This window comes from Rattus norvegicus, chromosome 5 (genome assembly GCF_021556685.1).
Source record: "Rattus norvegicus strain SHRSP/BbbUtx chromosome 5, alternate assembly SHRSP_T2T, whole genome shotgun sequence".
Taxonomy (NCBI): Eukaryota; Metazoa; Chordata; class Mammalia; order Rodentia; family Muridae; genus Rattus; species Rattus norvegicus.
This window is the reverse complement of record NC_141538.1, coordinates 73,841,633-73,859,235: the sequence shown is the minus strand read 5'-3', so window position 1 is coordinate 73,859,235 and position 17,603 is coordinate 73,841,633. Positions and strand designations below refer to the sequence as shown.

Below are 17,603 nucleotides of genomic sequence, written 5' to 3'. Positions count from 1 at the left end.
TGACTTCCTCAGAGCACCCTTTGACTTCTGAGAAAATGTGATCCATTAAGAGTCAAAATGGCGGGCTGGGGATTTAGCTCAGTGGTAGAGCGCTTGCCTAGGAAGCGCAAGGCCCTGGGTTCGGTCCCCAGCTCCGAAAAAAAGAACCAAAAAAAAAAAAAAAAAGTCAAAATGGCAAGCTCTAAAACCGGTCCTGTTTTTCAAGGCTTTTGGAAATAAATAAACCTTTCCATTTCAATATCTGGCATTGCACAAGACCTAAAAGGAACCAGAGATAATTAATAAGGGCATGAGAAGGGGGCTGGGGATTTAGCTCAGTGGTAGAGCGCTTACCTAGGAAGCGCAAGGCCCTGGGTTCGGTCCCCAGCTCCGAAAAAAAGAACCAAAAAAAAAAAAAATCTAATAAGGGCATGAGAGGAAAGTGCAATTAAAAATGGCAGGCTACCCTGTAAATAAGTGCTTTATCCTGAAAAAGGTTATTACTATGCTCTCTAACCTCAGACTGAAATCTAAGCAGTCTGGATGCTTCATTTAAACATTACAGGGTTGAGGAGACCCATCATGGCTACTAGCCTCAAAATTACACAAGAAACAAGACTCTAGTCTGACCTTTCCTGTTGCTTTAAATCATCAAAAGAAGCACAGCTTAGTTCTGATTGGCCTAATTCTCCCTCACCTCAAGTTTTAATGTTGTCCCTCTATTTCTTATCCAGAAGAGGTTAGATAGATTCTCTGTAAACTTTATAGACTTTCTCTAGCCTTAAGAAAACTCCTTTCTAGAGAGTTTAAAAACAAAAGCAAACTAAGACATTTCTCCTAGAGAACAAAAACAAAAAACAAAGGTAAATTCTCCTTGTCTAAGTAAGTAAGAGCATGTGTTGGAAGACTTTACTGGAGCACACATGACAGCAGAAATCCCACCGAGCTTGGTGATTCCTGAATTGGTGGCGTTCACAAGGAGCCTCTTTAAATTGTGGAGATTTTCCATCTAAATTCAGTCCACACGTTTGCCACCCATAAGAAAGATGCTATGCTTCAGAATCTTTAAATTGAGTGATTCATAACAAAACCACTTCCTACAATTTAGTGTCATAACTCAATGCAAAGTATAGGAAGATGAGGTCACAGGAACAGGCATCTCCAGAAAGGGAGCTCATGCCCCGGGCTGCAGTAAGTGGAGATTTAATTGGATACAGTGTGTTTTGCTATTGTTGCAACATGGAAATCAGTTATTTTAAAAGTAGCTGGTGACAATTGCCAGCTCAGCAGGCACAGTGGTCAGAGAAGAGTTTAATTCCAATTATTGCTAGAAACAGAATTACTTATATTTTAGATGTTTGTGAGTAGCACCATTATTTTAATTATCACTGTTGCGGCTGCCATCATCATCATCGTCGTCGTCGTCGTCGTCGTCGTCCACTGTATTTTTCCAGTATCCTTAAAAGGGGACAGTGGTCACAAAAGTCCATTATGTATTCCCTAAATTCTCTTCCACTTAGATTAAATGGGGTCACTGAAGTGAAAAATAAGAGAAATTGCTTTGAAATATCATTCCTGATACTTTAGTCAGCGCTGGAAAGATGACTCAGCAGTTAAGAGCTTTGGTTGCTCTTCCAGAGGAGCCAAGTTCAATCCCCAGCAGCCATAGGACAGCTCATAATTCTCTGTAACTCCAGTTCCAGGGAATCTAGCATCCTCTTCTGTCTTCAGTAGATACCAGCTATGCATGTAGTACACAGACATGTATGCCAGTAAACATCCACACTCGCATGATAATTTTTTCAACTTAAAAATATACCTGGCTCATAATGGCCTTTGAAATCGGGTGAACAGATGATGTGCTTTTATTGCAGTGCCACTGTGCTCTTCCACTCATGTATGGTCTTCAGCTGCACTTCACTACAATGGTGGAAATCCACAGCTAATGAGAGAGACCATGTAGCTCACCAAACTTAATATGTTACTGAGTGGTCCTTGTCTTGGCAACCCCTTCTTTCATCATCACCATCATCACCACCACCACCACCACCACCACCACCACCATCATCACCATCATCATCATCATGTTTATCAACATCATACTCTCCATTTGCAGAAGGCTTGGAGTGTCTGCGTGCTTGGACCCATCTTCCATACTAACATTTTTCTGATATACAAGTGAGATAACTGGAGAACCAGAGATACCTCAGATAAGAGTTGCTTCTCCATGGGAGATTCAGACCCAGCACTCTCTCTACCATGGGATCCTTGGTGTTAGCATTTTGTCTAAGCCCCGCCCCACAGTTACCTGGCAAGTGCCAGGTGTGCCTGACTTGCTATAAAAGGGGCTGCTTGACCCCTCCTCGCTCTCTTGCCTTCTTGCTCTCCTTCTGTCCTCTTTCCCGCTCTCTCTCCACATGCTTTTGGCTGGTCACTTCTCCTTTACGCTCTCTCTCTCTCTCTCTCTCTCTCTCTCTCTCTCTCTCTCTCTCTCTCTGTGTGTGTGTGTGTCTGTGTGTGTCTGTGTGTGCGTGTGTGTGTGTGCCTTTCTCTGTCTCTACTACCATCTTGACTCCCCTCCCCATGCCCTGAATAAACTATACCACAGCGTGGCTGGTCCTTTAGGGGGAAGGGATAGGGATGCCTTAGCATGGGCCCACAAAGACACCCCCTTCCCCCACACCTTACTGCACCTCCACCAAAAAATATTCCTTCTTCTCTTATCTTTTTATAAAACACAACACTTGTAGTAAGGGTGGAACTTTATATGGAGAGGGAAGACTGGTTCCTGATTGTTGGCAAGAGTGAGAGGACTTGACTTGACAGAAAGTATTGACACTTCATTAAGAAATGACATTAGGGATTGTCAACCTGAAACTGCTTATTAAAACACCTTGTGTAAGACATTTATAACTGTGTGTGTTCCTATGCATGTACACTAGAAACACTTCAATGGGGAGACATCAAAGTGGAAAGGAAACATGACTGGCCCTGTAGACATAGCGGAAAACATGTTAGAAATAATTTAGATCCTAGGCTTATACCTGAGTTCAAATCCTGTGTATGTTTGAGAAATTTTCTTAGGGTCTTTAAACTTTAATTGCTTGGTCTACGAAACAAGAATGCTGACAGCTAAGACTTCGTCTTTGTGATTGTTGAACGATGTAAGGGAGGTCACTTCTGAAGCCTGGCACAGTGTGGCAGGATTCCTTCCGCAGAGGGTCGTTTGTATCATCTTCTTAAAATCATCAGTATCATGTTTATCAACATGGTCTATAGTGTGTTTGACTTCAAATAAAAAGACAAAGTCTTTCCTAGGAAAAGCCAATTTAGACGTCCTTAGTAAACAGAGATAATGCCCCTAAAAATTATTTGATTTTATATTTAATTTGCCTTTGATATTATTCTTAAAATACTAATGCTTGGATATTTATATTACTCTAAAGCTCTCTAATATGAATGCAGGATCTGCATATGATATCCCTGTGAGGAGGGATTATGCCAGTTGGGTTTTTGAGATGGGCAGACCCACTCTTAAAATGGCTGCCACCATTTCTTGCGCTTGTATCATCACTGGCATAAAAAGAATACAGTGCTAAGAGTGATGGTACACACCTTTGGTCATCCTTGCAGTCCAGAGGCAGAAGCAGGTAGATCTATGTGAGCTCAACACCAGCCTGGTCTATATCGAGAGCTGCAGGTCAACCAGAGCTATACAGTGAGACCCTGTCTAAAAAGAAGGGCGGGAGAGGAGAGAGGGGGAGAGGGGAGAGAGAGAGAGAGACAGGTAGAGCAGGTAAACAGCAGCATTCATCTTTCTCTGCTTCCTGAATGTGGATGCAGTGTGGCTGGCAGCATCCTGTTTCTGCTGCCATGACTTCTTTATCATGATGGACTATAACCCCCTAAAACAGTGAGCTCAGATAAGTCCTTTCCCTGGAAGTTGTGTTTGTCAGAGCATTTTATCACAGCAATAGAGAAAATAACTAAGACAATGGCTATGCATGGAGTACAGTATAAAGACTTGACATTTGCCCATTTTACAGGCAAAGAAAGTGAGGCCATAACTAGAGTCCAATAATTACCGCATTACATCAAGACTGGCTGTCGTGTAGCTGTGCTTAGTACCTACTTGCACTTAGCCCAGAACACTTAGCACCTCTCCGCACTCGATCTAGAGCACTTAGGATTACCTTGGACTTCTTGTAAAGGTCTTTCCATAAGCCCATCCTAACACATGGGGAAGGCAAGGACCTTAGAAAGCCTCCATGAAAGGACTAAAAGCGGGAGCAGAGGACTCTGAGAAAGAAAGCAAGACACCGAGGAAAGCAAGAATCTAGCAGAAGGACGATGCTTCAGCATTCAGACACATGTAGTGTGCCTTTAAAAAAGACTGTGTCTACACCTCTGTATTGCTTACTATCTGAAGCTAAGCCAGAGGGATGTACATAGTGAGATCTTTGTCTCGGTTCAGGAAGGGTACAGGATAAAGATTCTGTGCCAGTAATCTTCCTTGGATTAATGGTTTCTCTTTTATCTGCAGTATTTCTGCTCAGACGTCTTTTCTCTGAATGAGTCAGAGGAATGCAAATGCTTGGTGCAGTCTGCCTTAAATATTCAAATCCAGTTTTGCAATGTTTTGCAGGTTTGGAGGGGGGAAATTACACACACACACACACACACACACACAGAGGATGAGATGACAGATGAGAATTACAGACACCGCAGCCGGCAATACAAAAAAAAATGTGGTATTTCAATCTGACAACAAATTCATTTTTCTTTTTCCATTTCTTTGTTTCTCCAGATCAACATTTCGATGCTTCATGTGAGTGGAAGGAATCTGCGACATTCTTTTGTGAGACCCGGAATCTCATCAAGAATGTATCTGGCTCCATGGGAAGGAGCTGATTTTATTTTGTCTCCTAAACAACAAGCTTTCATTATGCCATGAACACATCCCTCCAGAAAGCACTCTCCACACCCTCATCGCGTTGGGCAGTTGGACATGATTTGTGCTGTCTTCTGACTCCTCTTTATTCTCTTTATTCTCTGGTTCAGGCATGGGCTTGCAGGCAGAGTCTCACAAGGAAACCTGAATGGCATTAATATTCAAATCCTCTGGCTGGGTCTGCAGTGGCCTGATGGAGCTTGCACAGTGCAGACACTGGGAGGGAACAAATCTTGAGGAATGCAGCAGGGTAAATTGGGATTTAGCTTCCCTCTCCGTGTGCAGTACTTAACGTGAAGGCCTTATAATGAAAGGTCCCTTCCAAAGGCTTTTATGGCTGCAAGAAAGAGCTCCTACAATGTGATCCCAAGGACAGAAGGAGGCTTTCTCTTTGCCTTTCCACCTCGTGTGAAAGAAGAAGCTCATGCCTTCAGGACAAAGGCTTCTTTAAACAACAAAGCGAAATGCTTTCAACGTCCACGAACATCTCCCAACATCAATGAGATTGTTGTTCGCAGATGGAAAAGGGGAGGGGAAGAAAGTGTTGGGCATGAACAATTGGTCAATACGGCATTACCCTCACAACCATAAAGGCAGCATCTGAAATGGGAAACTTCTCTCCCTCCTATTAAATTAGGATTGATGACTTCTCAGGGATGTTCAACATCCTTTGACTTTGCTTAAATAATTTATAACCCTTCTCCATGTCATGGTTTCTGATATTTTTTTCCAAGCACATACCTGAATTAAATCTGGGAAAGTCTTAACACAGAGCATGAAACACTTGTTTTTCTCAGAGGCTTTTCACAAATTGGTCTTTAAGAGGAGAGCATTCCGTATTCACTGACACCTAGACTGTGCCAGGTACTACACTGGGGGTACAGAGATGGAAAAGGCATCGTCCTTGCAAAGAGAGCTAATGTCTGGCAGAGGAAAAGAGACCAGAATCCAGAACGTAATGCAGCAAATGCCAGAGAGTATGAGTGGACCAGCCAGGAGAACTGGTCAGTGATTTTTTTTTTTAATTGCTATTTGAGCTGAGCCTTAAAGAGATTAACTATTGGAGGGATGGATACAAGAATAAAAAAATAAAATAAATTAAAATTTAAAAATAAATAAGAGATGACAGCTGGGGTCACAGATCTCTGACAATGAACTGTATGTCTTGAAAGACAACTGCCTCTAATTACAAAAAAAGTACATTGACTTTTCTGGACCATACAACTTTGGATTTCTGTTACCTAATCCCACCACTGATCAAGAGTTGTCAATTCAGGGCCTTTTTTAGATAAAAGAACAATCAGACTCCAGTCTCTTCAAGTAAAGTGTCAATGGCCCCCAACATCTGCATAATAGCCATCTCCTTCCCCAATACCCTCTTCAGAAAACCATTCAGAGAATAAAATTCTCATAGTTTCCTGTAGCTGCAGACATGAATCCAGGAGTTCCTGGGTTCCCACTCAGTGGATTATCTATTACAAGCAATGAAAGAAGTTAAGAGGTCACGGGACTGGAATGCCTTTATCAAAGAGGCAGTCAGGGTCTCTGCTTTGTACGGGGATAACATTTCTCTGATATAGGAATGCAAACAGCCAGCCATGTCTGCTCACTTAGAACGGTCCCTTTAGCTCCCAGGAATTTTGTAGAACTGAAGAAAGGTTGGGCCAGCAAACACTCCCACTGTGAGTGGCTACAATTTACCCACAGTGTGCTCTTAGGGAATCAAAGCCCGTTACACCAACCCAGCTTCAAATGCCCTCATGTATACTATGAACAGTTTTTACCTCTACAAATACACCCCACCCCACCTCTCATAACTACGGCAACATGCAACAGTAAGAAGGGTTTTGGGGGGATACATTTAAATGAGATGGAGAATCATTTACTCTCTTAAAACGATTCTGAAGCTCTGACATCACACAGTGTGAAAAATGACTAAGTCCACTGATGCATGGGACAGGATAATTCTGGCCAAGTTGATGCTGACAGTATTTAAAAACGATGATGAAGGAGCTGGCCTCAGCAACGCCATTTGATCATCACCGTGAGTGAGGAAAAAACACACTTCCTTCTCTTGCACGCTTATCTTTCAGCTTGGCCATCTCCGGGATGGGAGCCCATCTCTTGAGAATGTGAAAGAGGAAAGGTGGGAAGGGACATGCGTGTAAACGAATAAAGGAGAGAAAGAGGGAGGGAAGGAGATGGGGAGAAAGAGGAGATGCAAAGGGGAAAAACAGAAAGACACAGAAAGCGACCGAACAGAGGGAGATAATGGAACAAGGAGGGAAAACGCTGGACAACTAAGAACTACCTCAGATGACTCAAATATTAAACAAAGAATATTTTAGTAAACTCCTGGGAAGGGCTCATTTTTTTAGACTCAATCAAGAAATGTCCAGGGTTTTCAATTTCCACCCAGAGGTTTCAGGCAAGTCCGCCCAGATTTTCTTGTTAAAAGCTTAAGGGCTCAATTTTTGCGAAGTATCCAAGGAAATGTCTCATCCAAACAGGTATCCGGTTTCATATTAGAGAAGCAAACAGATCCCAGAACACAACTGATTCTTCCCACTCAAGCAAAGTTCCCTTGCATCCTCTTCATCACGGAGGAGGAAGAGGGATCTCCTAATGGGGCCAGAAGAAGGCTCAGGAATTCTTATTTCTACCCTTCAAAGAAATGACTTTCTTTTTTCTCTGCCCTTCTAGGTGGGTCCACGAGCCTCCTCCATAGCTGTGACTGCTTGGCAGGGTCAGTGTGTAGCATTCCCATGTGGCTTTGGAACATGTGTTTGGGGAGGGAATCCAAGCTAATTTCAGCGTGTGAAAAGCTAGCAGATTCCATTAGTGATTGTGACTCCACAGCAAAGCGATAAGGCCGCTGGGTGCAGGGTCTCAGAACTGAATGTCCAAACGCGACTCTGTGATGTAGAACTTCAGGTTTATCAACTCTTGGTGTCAATTTCTCTCTCTCCCTCCCTCCCCCTCCCCTCTTTCTCCCTCCTGCTGACTCTCTTCTCTCTCTCCCTCCCCTCCCCCCCTCCCTCTTTCCTTCTTTCTCTCTCCTTTCTTCCCTGGCAGAAATTTTAAAGAATGAACCGATCATGTTTTTTTCTCCTCCTTCTTCCTTTCGTTTCGTCTCCTTGAGACATACTATATGAGGGAGGAGGAAGGGCATTTGGAATCAATGTATCAGTTACCCCTGCAACAAAATACCTAACAAAGGCCACACAAGGACAGGGGGCTTATCTAGGCTCCCTGCCATTTGAAGGTAGAGCTCATCGTGGAGGAGAAAATGTGGCAGCCGGAGCCAGAGGCAGCTGGTCACACCGTGTGGCAGCGGGAGCACCAGGCAATGACAGTAGGAGCATGAGGCAGCTGGTGACGCGGCTCAACCAGGAAGCACAGGATAATAAATGCTGGTGTTCACTCTCTCCGGTCCCTGCAATCTGGGACCTCAGCTCGTGCACGGTAACACCATGGATCCTCCCATTATGCTTAACCCCATCTCAGGAACCCATCACACCCTCAGATGCTTGTCTCTTGGTCCTATAGAGCCTGTCAAGTAGGTTCTCAGCACTAAACAAGGCAAACACCATTTCTGCCTTTCACCCTGGTGGACTGGGGAAAGATTAATAATCAATAAGCCTTCATTGGCAGTCCCACCAAAGACCACAGCATTGTCCCCAAAATGTTCAAACAAGACAAAACTACAGCCCGTTCCTCTGAACGTCAAGCCCTAGAAAGTCACTTCCCACCTTAATGAGAAGACGTCCATCCCAACCACCCCTTTGAAGAAGACATGGAAGTTAGTACTTAAAAGTTGTGGTAATATCCAAGATACCCCAGTTTAGCACATCTATAGACTATGTGAACCCAAAAACAACCAAAATAATGATGTATGCTGCCAAATCCTGTCAGGGTAATGTACAGTGTTTGTCTATTATAGAATAACAGCCTGTGTTTCTATAAAATGGGTAGTCTTCAGTTTAAAACATATGATTTTTTATAAAGTAAAATTTATATTGCTCAGAATATGGAAAACTAATAACTGGATCCACTAGTTTCTTCCTTCCTCTGTCTCTTTCTGTCTGTCTGTCTCTCTCTGTCTGTCTGTCTCTCTCTGTCTGTCTGTCTCTCTCTGTCTGTCTGTCTCTCTCTGTCTGTCTGTCTCTCTCTGTCTCTGTCTGTCTGTCTCTCTGTCTCTCTCTGTCTCTCTCTCTGTCTGTCTGTCTCTCTGTCTCTGTCTCTCTCTCTGTCTCTCTCTCTGTCTCTCTCTGTCTCTGTCTCTCTCTGTCTCTCTCTGTCTGTCTGTCTCTCTCTGTCTCTCTCTCTGTCTCTCTCTGTCTGTCTCTGTCTGTCTCTCTGTCTCTCTCTCTGTCTCTCTCTCTGTCTCTGTCTCTCTCTGTCTCTGTCTCTCTCTGTCTCTGTCTCTTTCTCTCTCTGTCTCTCTCTCTCTCTGTCTCTCTCTCTCTCTCTCTCTCTCTCTCTCTCCCTCTTTCAACACAAGGCAAGATTTCGTGCCAAGGTAACACAGTTCAGTTACCATAATAACACCCTTCCTTGAACAATGTCAGGAAAAGTACAAGGCAGGCACTCGGAGTTACACCAGAGCCCTTTGTTTTCTTTGGCCAGGAGTTCCTCTGCAGCCATTGTCAGCTGAATGTCCAAGCCAGAGTTGCCATGATCAATGGAAGAAACCATAAGGATGACTGAAGTACACAGAAAGCAGAGTGGAATTATACAGCTCACACTGATGATCTGACTCCTAAACGTCTTGTGGGGTAAATATCTCTGTCCATTATCTATTTTCCAGATGAGAAAAAAGAGGCTCTAAGAATCACCATGTTATTCAAAATATTGTAAAACTATAATAAAAAGTAAAATCACAGGAAGTATATTAGCGTTTCAGGCATCCCATGTTGACCTTTGAGAGACTGCTAGGATAATAACTTGTTTTCTCATTAGCTGCCTAATATATTGCTTTTTATCAATTTTCATACATTGAATTTCCCACTGGGTTTACATAAGTTTTTAAAAATCGCTTTAGCTAAACCGTTGCTCTAGGGTATATATATTCCCCACAGTGAGGATGGAGCGATGAAACTCTTAAAGGTTAAAATTTTTGGCTCTTGAAAGCCGGAAAATTTAGATATTACAGTGGTTAGTTCTCTTCTTCCCAAGGGTCAGGAACACCATCATGTATTCATATTTCACAGGTGTTAAATCTTCACTGTGTTAAGAAAAGCTAAGATGTTTTAAAGGGCCTTTTATAAGGAGGAATGGTGAACTCAGGCTGAGTAACGTGCTCTAAGGCATTAGAAACCAGAGAACTTGAGACAGAGAAAAAAGGAAGCTTGGGCCTCGTGCAGCCAGAGAAGCCCACCGATAGCATGGTCAGTCTGGGAGAAGAGGTCTCTGTGGACTGCACACCTACTGAAACATTACACATATCTACCCATAAGGACATTTACAAGCTCCAACCCCTTTGTTTCTGAGAGGGACTGCATTCTGACTTATTTTCATTAATCCCCTTATTTTCATTTCACTGAAGGAAAGACTGAGATCTTGGGGAGCAGTAAAACACTTAACCCAGGGGCATAGTAGCATTTGTGGCAATCAGACCTCACGCCAGAACAGCACCCTGCACAGGGTCAGCGCTCAAAAACTGCAGAACAGACAAATCTAAGAAGGACCGAGATTCGATTGGGAAGATCCGACGAAAGAATGTTTTAGCCAAGTGGACGCTCGCCTCCGATTCCATACTACCAACTGACGGGCGAGAGAGAAAAGGAAACACGCCTAAACAAATGTTCCCAGGTTGGGTAGCAACCTCTAGGTGTCCCCTCTCACCTGACAACCCCAGTTGAAAGATAACTGAGTCAGGAGACAATGCAAGTGAGATCTTCCTCTAGCTGACCCAACCGCTCGTAATCCCTTTGTTTGTTTGGCTTGCTTTCTTTAAAGCCCTTACAATACTCTGCGCAGAGTACCATCTGCTGAAGCAGGATGAACAGGTAGCTTTAAAATGATGATAGCTCTGGGAAATGATAATCACCAGGTCATAGAAACTGCACTGCAGTGTATAAATAAGATAAGTAAAAGTGCTGAGGGCTGCATGTTTGCTTTAATAAAATGTGTTTTCCCTTTTCGTGGAGAATGCCTTTCTCAAATGCCTGGGGAGAGAGGCTGAACTATAGACCAGAAACTCGCAGACAGTTCCAGAATCCGGCAATGAGGGTGGGATCAGAGGGGAGAGGGATGAAATATTACTTACTGAGACACAAAAGGAAAAAGGTTGGACTGGAGCCTTTGTGTTGAATTGCCAAAGCAATGGAATGAGATCAGAACTTCCAGGTCTAATTCTAAAGCTCCCCTCAGTGGAGGCTGATAGGCTGCGGTGAAAAGACAGGTTTGGCTTTTGGTGCAACCTTAGAAAACTGAGTCTTTCCAAATGTCTGTCCTCTCCTATGCAAAAAAGGGAACAGCAACTCACGTGGACATAGGAGTGTTTTAATAAGTGGATGTGTCCACTCTGTTGCTTGGTACATATACTTCTGGTGTTTGGTGAACATGATGGGGATGCTGCTGCTGGTGATCCATGTGTCTCTCCTGGAAAGGAGTCCTTAACACCTTCAAGTAGCTTGAAAGCTGTCATGCCCTGTGGGATCTCCCATTGGAAAGTGTAGCTCGTTGAGCAAGAATTTCCTATGCAAAGTATTTCAGTGACTAAGACTCAAGCCTAAAACGTGTGGGCAGGTTCTGGTTTTTGGAAAATATAGCATTTTCCTGGGTTTTCTGAACAAAGTAGAATTAGCAGTGATCTACAAGATGTCAACCGTACAGGGAGATGCTCTCTTTCTCTACAACAGTTTCATCGTCCCAACAGTTCCACAAGAAAAATGAGCCAAAGCCTTTTCTTCACCTGAGGAACCACTAAACCCAAGTTAGGAACAATATGCAGAAACACAGAAGTACCTTTTTGAAGAGTCAGGCCCTAGAACAGGAATTTCCATAGTCTCTACAGGGAAGCAACAGAAAATCCAAACTTCAAATTTGCTTACATAAAGAAAGCAAGTTGGTCTTTTGGATTTATGTAACTAAAGAGTTGTGTTCACTTTCTCCCGGTGATAAAGATTTCAGAGAGACAGTTTAAAAATGGAAAGATCGATGTTGGCTCTTTGTTTCTGAAGCTTGAGCGCTTGGTCACTTGGCCCCATCACTGTATGCTTGAACATCATGGCAGAGAGATAGAGCACAGCTAGCTGCTCCATTCATGGCAACCGGAAGGTAGACAAAGTGGAAACCGGTAGGAGAGTGGTCAAGAATGATGAGCTATACTCCAGTAACCCACCTCCTCCACAGGCTTACCTCTTACTTCACTACTTCCAAACAAGGCCATCGCATTACAAATCTATGAAGAGATGATTCTATTCAATAGTTTAGAACCCCAGTGGTGCAATCATTAGTTGCTAGATATACCAGATGAAAACAGGCCTTCAGCAAAAACAACAGGTCTTTGGGGGGGTACAATTTATATCCAAAATATAATAATAGCTTGAGGAATAAAACTATCTTCAGGATCTGGGCTAACACTTGGGTAGCTCCACTTTCAAGCTCCATGTGGCAGCTGCCCAGGAATTTCAGGGCTTTCCCCATGGAGTTCCTTGCCTTGTACCCTCCCAGAACCAACTTCAGTGAAGAGAAAAGCATTTATTTATGCATTTTTGTCACAGGCAGTAAGCTCTACTCCGATTTGGAGTAGGTTAACTCATGTGCCTGTCTCTGAACCAGTCACAATGGGTTAAGGGTGAGGATTCTTTGGTGAGATATTCAGAGCCAAAACTGGAATTAAGTTCATATCAATCCCACATATTCCACATGATTGGTCATGAGAGGGATGCTTTCCCTATGGAAATTCAAGATGCTAATATCCCAAGAAGAAGTCATAGGCCATTGGGAAGAAACATCACAGTGATGCTTTTTTTTTTAAAGGAAAATCCAACGTGAACCCAAGCAGCATTCACTTTAGGATATCTAACCAAAGGTCAGAGAATAGACAAATACTGCTATAGTTGGTTGGGGCTGACATCAAATCAGGGTCTTAAATAAAAGGTAAATATTTCTTTTTAAGAGGTCCCAAAACCAGATGACAGCCACAGACCCAGGTCTGATGACGGCAACTCTTCCTCTTTCATAGACATCATCATGTTGCATACTTACATAGTCAAAAGAGAAAGTAGGCCTTCCCTGTGTTTTCAGTAAGCGTATTAGTGTACTAATAAAAACACTCCAACACATGATACAATTGCCTCCTGAAGTCCCAACTCCAGTTGTCAGCAACATAGAAGACGAAATCTCGACATACAAATGGTGAGAGGACACAAACATCCAGTCCATAGCAGGTTCCTTTATGTCTGATGTCCCAGGAAGAATGAAATAGTCTTCATTTCATCCAAATTTATCTTTCCTCCAGACGTAATCTAAAACAGACTGGTGAGAGACACAGTGTAAAGTGACTTCAAGTTGATTTCTATTTTCAGGATGACTAGAGCCTTTTCTCATAGCATAAGAGGAGCTATATGGAGTAGCCATTAAAAGCATGGGATTCTAATGCCTGAATCTATATCATTAGTTATAGTTTCGCTTCAGAATGTGAAAACTTGGAGCTATTTAACCTATTTGTGCTCAAGGTTATGTATGCACGCACACACACACACACACACACACACACACACACACACACACACACACACGTCCCATCAAAGCAGAGAGGTATAACAGCTGCACTAGTGCAGTCCAAAGTGATCTGAGCTTGTAGCTGCTTTGCTTAAATCATAGAAGATCAGAAAGCAAAGAAATTAAACTGGAACCGGAAAATATCATCTTCAAGGTCCACTCCCATGACTCATTTCTCCTAGGCCACAGCCTCAAAGATTCTACAACCTCCCAAAACAATACTACCAGTCAGGGACCATGTTTTTAAACACATGAACCCATGGAGAATAAGTCACAGTCAAGCCATAAAGTTGTATTCCTGACTACCATGAGCTCACAGACATGTTGTGATGCAAAATGCATTTGATTCTGCTTCAAACAGAACCACAGTCTTACCTGTTCCTACACTGCTCAAAAATCCATAGTCTTTTCAGAGACTCAGGGTATTATCTTACCTATGAAATGTTTAAAATAAATAAATGGATGGATAGAAAAATGAAGGAAAAAAAGAAAAATGAAGAAAAAGGGAAAGAAGGAAGGAAGGGAAGGAAGGAAAGAAGGAAGGAAAGAAAGAGAGAAAGAAAGAGAGAGAGAGAGAGAGAAAGAAAGAAAGAAAGAAAGAAAGAAAGAAAGAAAGAAAGAAAGAAAGAGAGAGAGAAAGAAAGAAAGAAAAATGTGAAGTTACTAGAGCCGGAGAGATGGCTTAGTGGTGAAAAGCACTTGCTGCTCTGGCAAGGACCTGAGTTTATTACCCAGCATCTACATCAGACACCTTACTACCATGTGTAACTGCAGCCTCAGGGAATCTAACACCTTGTTCTGATCTGAGTAGGAATCTGCACACACATGCACATGTAAACACATAGACTTACAGAAATAAGTAATAAAAATTTAAAAATATAAAAGTGATTCTGATTTAAAAAGTTACATCCTTCTAACACCCAGTGCTGCAAATTAGAAATTCCTATTTTAACCAAGAGAAACAGGAAGAAAGCAGAGAAGCATTGGTTGAAAGCAAAACTCATACCCAAACCCTCAAGTCCCACATCCCGTACATGGGCTCATTGCGTACCTATGTGGGACAGTAGGCTTTATCATCCCTTTACAGCCCTGCATCTGAAGCACCTAGCCTCCATCTTGGGCTGTTACACTTTGTAAGTACAGCTCTCCTGGGCAAACATTCCGTGATCCTCATATCTCCAACACTCTGGGGTCTCTCATTGCACCTTATTTGTGCTTCCCCTTCACAGATTTATACATGGCTGCCTCAAGAGTACAATGCAAAGAATCTGACCACACTACACATTGCCTGGCCTCATGAGTTTTTCTTCCCACAAGCCTCCATGACCCCAAAGTCCTTGCAGTTTGCATGCCTACAAAACTTCTATGAAGATAATTCCATGGTCCATAGCAAGCTCAAGATATAGTCTCTGTGTCCAAACAAATACACGTGCCTAGGTGGCCCTCTTGCTTCAGGTTCTATACCTTCTTTGTTTGTTTGTTTTCTTGTTATCGTTGATGTGTTTATTGTTCTTTTTAATTGGTTCTTGGTGAATTTCATACCATATACCTCAATCCCTCTTATCTCTCCCTCAGCTCATATCTGCCTTCCTTCATTGCAACCTACCCCGGACAGAGAAAAAAAATCTCATTGTGGAAGTTGTAATGTGTCACAGTGTGTCCCACAATATACTCCTTTGTCCACATTGCAATGATTTGTTAGTCTGGTAGGAAGCCTCTGGATTCTGCTACTCTAGCGATACTCACCAGGATTTCTCTTGGATATCCGGCTGTTGTCCTGTGTCATGGAGATCCTGTAGTTTTGGATCTGTAGGACCAACCTCTTTATATACTATAGGAGTTCTTTGATGGGGTAGATGTTGGAATGAGCCAGTTCAAAGCCCTGGATCAAGGTCTAAGAGGGCTCCTAGTTGACCAGCCCACTGGCTTTTCCATTCTTGGGGCCAGCCCATCTGTAACCCCTGCAACCAGGGCGAGCTCTACCCTGCTGCCCAGGCAAGGTACAGGGCCTGTGCTCCCTGGTGTCACAGCCTGTGAGGGACAGAGACAGTTCTTCCATTCTCATGACCCTAGGGCCAGCTGCCCTGCCTGCCTTCTCAGGAGTGCAACGATCCAGTCATGAATTAGGGCACTGGGCAGGGGTCATCTTAGGCATGGATTGCATCACTAGGCCTGTGCATCACTGCACTGGTGGTCACCTCAAACCAGCTCCCTGTCCAGGTCCCATGGCATTCATCTTGTAGTCATCTCAGGCTCACTCACTCCTTGCCGAGAGCTGCCTCTGTGGCCCTATATGAGGATCATCTGTCTTGGACTCACTCCTACCAGGGGCCTGAGGTTCTTCTAGTTTCTGGTTCAATCCCTGCCCTCCTCTGCCCTTCCCTGCCCTGCCTTGGGAACCTGTCAGGTCCTGCATAGTGGCAGACTGGTAGTCATCTCAGGCTTGCTTTTTTCAGGGACTGTTAGAGTACTAATCATTCTGATGTTCACAGGTCAGAAGAGTGGTGTAGACATAGCCTCTCTCCTCTCTGATGCACCTCTCACCTACGGAAGCACAATGTGACACACCTGCCATGCCTCTGGGGCCAGAAGTGTCTATATTCTTAAATACATCCTTTCTAAATGAAAGTTTCTTGGGTGGGTTTTTTTATATATATAACTTGGAGTTTTTGAGAGTGTTCACCTCAAGATACCATTTTTTATTGTCCTGGGGAAAGTTCACAGTTTCTCAATGGTGCTAATGGTTTCAATGATGATAATCTTTTGTAAGAATTACAAACTTTGGGTTGGGGATTTAGCTCAGTGGTAGAGCGCTTGCCTAGGAAGCACAAGGCCCTGGGTTCGATCCCCAGCTCCGAAAAAAAAAAAAAGAACAAAAAAAAGAAAAGAAAAGAATTACAAACTTTGCTCTGTGCACAACTTAAACTACCTTCACACTCATTTCCTATGTAAACCACTCCTTTTTACATCTTTCTACTTGTGCCTTTTGATCACTGTAAGTATGACTAAATGCATAAAGCGATAACAATGCCATAATCTATGTGTCACACTATCTTGAAATTTCAATGAACCCATTAGTTTTCTGTTTAGTCCCACTTTGAAGACTGAGGCAAAACATAAATTCTTTGCCAAAATGTACCAGAAATGGCCTTTTGGCCCAATTCTTGTTACATTTCTTGTTCCTCTCTGAAACCTCATGTGTACAGTCTTGACCATCTTTATTTTTTTACAGCATTATGGTCCAGCTCCTCCAAATTGTTCGTTCAGCTCTGATGGTAGCATTCTAGGGCTCCTCCCTCCCATAGCTGCATGTTCTCTCATAAACCACATATAAACTGCTTGGTCAGGTTTATCACCACCATAGACTCACTCTCGTTAACTATTGACTTCATTAGTTAATTATCTTGTCACTTGGCAAATCATGTGATAGATACAGGGTAAAGTAAAGTATCTTGGTTTTGTTTTGTTTTCTGGATCACAGTTTAAGGATACCTCAGTCCATCATGAGAAGGACAGTATAGTAGCTGGAGCATGCTACTTAGCTTATTCACTTTTTGTTTTATTTTGTTTTTGTCTGTTGTTGTTTTTGAAGACAGGACTTCTCTGTGTTGTCCTAGCCTTGGTTGTCCTAGAATTCACTTTATAGACCAGGCTGGCCTCCAACTAATAGAGATCTGCCTCTGCCTCCCTGTGTGCCAGGGTTAAAGCTTGTGCCACCATACCTGGCTGACTTATTTGTATTTTGAGGAATCAAGGAGAGGACATTGTCTAGAACCAGAAGCAGACCTTACTTTCAAAGCCCATCTCCAGTAGCCTCCATGTACAAGCAAGCCCACACTCCCAGAAAGTCTATAACTTCCAGAAACAGTACCAACAGCCAGAGGTCAACTATCTGTGGAAGAAATCTCATATTCAAACTATAACACTGTAAGTTGGAGAT

General features: G+C 43.0%; 1 non-coding gene across 1 annotated transcript; it reads right to left on the bottom strand.

Moving 5' to 3' along the window:
* Positions 1–16,121: 16,121 nt before the first annotated feature.
* On the bottom strand, positions 16,122–16,253 carry LOC120103343 (small nucleolar RNA SNORA17). Its single transcript, XR_015621619.1, has one exon. It is a non-coding gene; the product is annotated as a small nucleolar RNA SNORA17 (small nucleolar RNA).
* Positions 16,254–17,603: the final 1,350 nt, after the last annotated feature.